We start from the raw sequence: 4,726 nt of genomic DNA on the forward strand, positions 1-4,726 counted from the left end.
CTTATCATCACTAAATCTTAAATATGAATACATACATACATATATATATATATGTAAGTATTTATGTCAATCTGGCCCCAAAATCTGCGTAAAACACCTTTCATACATCCGGGACTGAATCGACACCATTTAAACATTTTTACACATGCAGAACCAAACCAATTTCAAACATTACAAACTAAACTTCGACAAGGCGCATACTTTGACTATCAAAAATGTAATTCCGGATTGTGAAAAATGAACAAGTAGTACCTGTAACAAATGAATGGTGCAACTGGCTGCTTTCGAGAAGAGCCATTGATAGTGTCAGACATTTGGATATGTTGTTCGTCAATTGTCTTCAATCTTTTCCTTCCCCTTTAAGAAAGAGCAAATCATAGAAATTAGATTGAATGGAAAATTATAGGGGTGGTGTACACATTTGTCCGTTGTCTTATTTGATTCGATGCACTTTAAACTCCCTCAATTCTGGCACTTCATTTTAAATTTCGTGGTCAATTTTGGTCAAATTGCTAATGCCGTTTGTGATTTTCAAAACAAATATTATAATGTCAATTGATAGAGATTAACTAAGTTCGGCAAAGTTATAAGTTTACTAAAAAAAAAATGACACATACCACGTATATGCATATTTTTTTGATAAAAAACGGTAAAGAGTTGTAATCAAATGGACGTAATTGAAAGAAAAGTTCATAATTGACGATGCAAATGAGGCCATTAAAAATTTGTGCAAAACCAAATGACACAAACACAAAAGTACAGGGGCTACTGTAACAATTTATCCTATAAAAAATTCAGGGTATTCCTTGGTGATGGATTTCATTTGTTAACAAACATATGTACCAAACCAATTGGTAGCAAGTCTTCAAGGACAAAACTAACACTGTTGGCGCGATGTGACCAATATCCGTCAGATACAATGATGATAATTCCTGCAAAGTATTCCGATCAATATTTACAAGAACACAAAGAAACAGCTTTAACATGTGGCTGTTAACCTAAAAATTTTACTTAAACACAGACAACAAAATGCATAATTTCCCAACATATATACAAATTTTGAAACGGTAAAAAGAAAGGACACATCAAAATTTTGCATTTAGTTCAGACAGTTTACAATTGAAATAATTATTTGTACAAACGATAAATGCATAATTTTCCAAAAATTGCAGATGAACCTTTTATGAAAACTTACACCTTCTGTGAAACCTTACCTCTTGTTGTGAAAACTTACCACTCCTTGTCAAAACTTACCCCTCCTTGTCAAATTACTTACGCCTTGAACAGGCAACACCGCCATTTCCAATAGCTTTAAAAGGGTCAATGTTCATGTCAGATATTTTCTTCACTTTCTCAATTTTCTTCGTAACTTTTTTTTTATTTGTTTGACTAAGCTGCTCCATTTTCTTTTTGATTTAGGGCACAAGGTTTACACGCACATACTTTTATGAAGGCCAGAATATAATGGACAAGGAAGAAATTGAAATATTTCATGACGGGGTTAAACTATCTGGACAGGATTCTGCTGTCACTGAAATTGGTGCTCATCCCAGGCACAAAAAGCAAATGAAACCCCATCAAGTTGAGGGCTTCAATTTCCTACTGAGTAACTTGGTTGCAGAGAATCCAGGTGGTTGCATCCTGGCTCACGCTTCAGGCTCTGGAAAAACTTTCATGATAATTACTCTTATGCAGAGTTTTTTGGCCAAGTATCCCCATGCTAGACCACTGGTGGTGATGCCAAGAGGCATTCTGGCTACATGAAAGAAAGAGTTCTTTATATGGCAAGTTGAGGACATTCCACTATATGACTTCTACTCTGTAAAAGCGGATAACCAAGCACAACACCTTCAGGTGCTCAAACAGTGGGCAGATTAGAAAATAATACTTTTCTTGGGGTACAAGCAAGTTTCTTCAATTGTATGTGACAATGAAACCAACAAGACTACCACTGCCTGCCAACAACTACTGCTAACGTACCCATCCATTCTCATTCTGGACGAAGTTCATACTCCTAGAAATGAGAATACAGATGTCCTGAACTCGTTCAAGAAAGTCCAGACAGCCCGCAATTGCTGAATGACAGTTACCTTTCTTTTAAAATGTAACTATTATTTAACAGAAAGATGATAATTTCAAGAGAAAGGTAACTGTTATTCAAGAGTTGCGTGCAATGATAGGCAAGGTTCTCCATTTCTACAAAGGAGATTTTCTTCATGAATTGCCTGGGCTTGTTGACTTTACTGTATTTCTTCACCTCAGCCCTACACATAAGCGTGAAGTTGAAGAACTGAAGAACTTAGTTAGGAAGTTCAAAATCAGCTGGGATGGGAGCACACTTTATGTGCACCCACAGTTGAGATCTCTCATAAAGAGTTTACCTACAGACACGTCAACCAGAGAAAGAGAGGGGCTTGACGATGCCATAATGGACCACATCTTAGAGAAGTTGGATATTAGAGAAGGACTGAAGACAAAGTTCTTCCTTAATCTGTTAGGCTTGTGCGAATCAAGTGGTGAGAAGGTATTGCTTTTTAGCCATTATGTCCAGCCACTTAAATTCTTGGAAAAGCTAGCCATGTAAGTGAAGGGTTTGACTCTAGAAAAAGAATTGTTTGTAATCATTGATAATTCCAGTTTTGAGATTAGAGAGTGGTCTATCGATTGTTTTAACATTTCCCGAGTTGGTCGACTCCTCTTTGGATTAGTAAAAGCGTGTGGGGAAGGAATATCTCTTTAGAAAATTTGAAAATCATCATCATTTCAACTCTTTCAATTGGGTTTCCTATGTTTTAAGTTCAATACCGTCAACTAGACATGAACTTCAACACTCAAAGAAATAGTTGTTTCTAAACATAAGTTCCGGCAATATAAAGTCACTGAGTAGTACAAAATTGAAAACAAAATTCAATTGAGTGTGGTAGCCATTGCTGAATCAAGATTACTCATTGTTTGTTTTTTGTGTTTTTTTTGGGTACTCTAAAAAAAGAATTGTTTTTCTCGTACCAAGATTACACAAATTTATTATTATTATTATTTTGTTATATATAACCTAACAACAGTTAGCCATGTAAATGCTGGACACAATGATGCTTGTTGCTGACTAGTATGAAACTTATGTTCAACTTGCAGCACTGGTAGCAAAGGGAAGAGTTCCTATTCGAAAGGGAGAAAATACAAAAATCAAGTACAGAATAGTTCCTATTAGGTCGATTTGGAGTAGCAGAGGGAAGAGTTCCTATTCAAATAGGAGAAAATACAAAAAATGGAGTAGAGAACAGTTCCTATTGGGTCGATTTAGGGTTGGGTGTGAAGGTATATGCGAATGAAAGAAGACAAATAGGGAGACAAAGAGACACAAAGACAAAGAAAGAAAGAGCATGAAATAGAGGACATACTTAACGAAGGAGACAAAGCAACGGTGGTGTTCATTTAACCCTTGTGGTTATGCTCTAGCGATAAATTTTTTTAAAAAAAATGAATTTATGAATGCACTTATGAATCAATGATTGTGAATGATTTTTGTTCGCTAAATTGAAATGAATCAACTTGTTCTTTCAATATGATTTTTGCCCTAAAATATTTTTCTTTGTAAAACCCTAGAGCTACGGGGAAATAGAGGAAGAGAGAGACGGAGAGAGAGACAGACAAACAGAGAGAGAGAGTCTGAGAAGGACAGACAGAGACAGATCGAGGGAACTTACACCTTTTGTGTACACTTACGCCTTTTTTGAAACATTTACACCTTTTGTGACAACTTACACTTTTTGGTGAAATTGCTTACCCCTTTTGTGAAATACTTTCTTTCATAAAATTTATACTTTTTGTTGGAACTTCCACCTTCTGTGAAAATAAAACTTACACTTTTTGTGAAAATACTTACACATATTCTTAAAAAACATACACGTTTTCTGAAAAGTTACACCTTTTGTGAAATAATTTGTTTCATAAAATTTACACCTTTTGTTAAAACATACACCTTTTGTGAAAACTTACACCTTTTCGTGAAAATACTTACACCTTTGATCAAAAGTTATACCTTTGGTGAAATACCTTTTTAAATAAAATTTACACCTTTTGTAAAAATAAGTTACACCTTTTGTGAAGTTACTTACACCTTTTGTGAAAAAACATACACATTTTTTAAAAAGTTACACATTTTGTGAAATAATTTCTTTCATAAAATTTACACCTTGTGTTTAAACTTACACCTTTTCGTAAAAATACTTACACCTTTTGTCAAAAGTTACACCTTCTGTGAAATATTTTTTTTCATAAAATTTACACCTTTTGTAAAAACAAGACTTACACGTTTTGTGAAGCCACTTATAGCTTTTGTGAAAAAACAGACACATTTTCTGAAAAGTTACACCTTTTGTGAAATAATTTCTTTCATAAAATTTACACATTTTGTCTAAATTTACACATTTTTTTGAAAACTTACACCTTTTCGTGAAAATACTTACATTTTTTGTCAAAAGTTACACCTTTTGTGAAATATTTTTTTTCATAAATTTTACATCTTTTGTTGGAACTTACACCTTTTGTGAAAACAAGACTTACACGTTTTGTGAAGCTACTTATACCTTTTGTGAAAAAACATACACTTTTTCTGAAAAGTTACACCTTTTGTGAAATAATTTCTTTCATAAAATTTACACCTTTTGCCAAAACTTACACCTTTTTTAAAAACTTACACATTTTCGTGAAAATACTTACATCTTTT

The 4,726-nt window shown here is 33.8% G+C and overlaps 1 pseudogene; it reads left to right on the top strand.

Annotated features, from left to right (window-relative positions):
* Nucleotides 1–1,464: 1,464 nt before the first annotated feature.
* On the top strand, nucleotides 1,465–2,740 carry LOC114304312 (protein CHROMATIN REMODELING 35 pseudogene; annotated as a pseudogene).
* Nucleotides 2,741–4,726: the final 1,986 nt, after the last annotated feature.

Source organism: Camellia sinensis, chromosome 2 (assembly GCF_055761805.1).
Source record: "Camellia sinensis isolate YWXY chromosome 2, ASM5576180v1, whole genome shotgun sequence".
Classification (NCBI taxonomy): domain Eukaryota; kingdom Viridiplantae; phylum Streptophyta; class Magnoliopsida; order Ericales; family Theaceae; genus Camellia; species Camellia sinensis.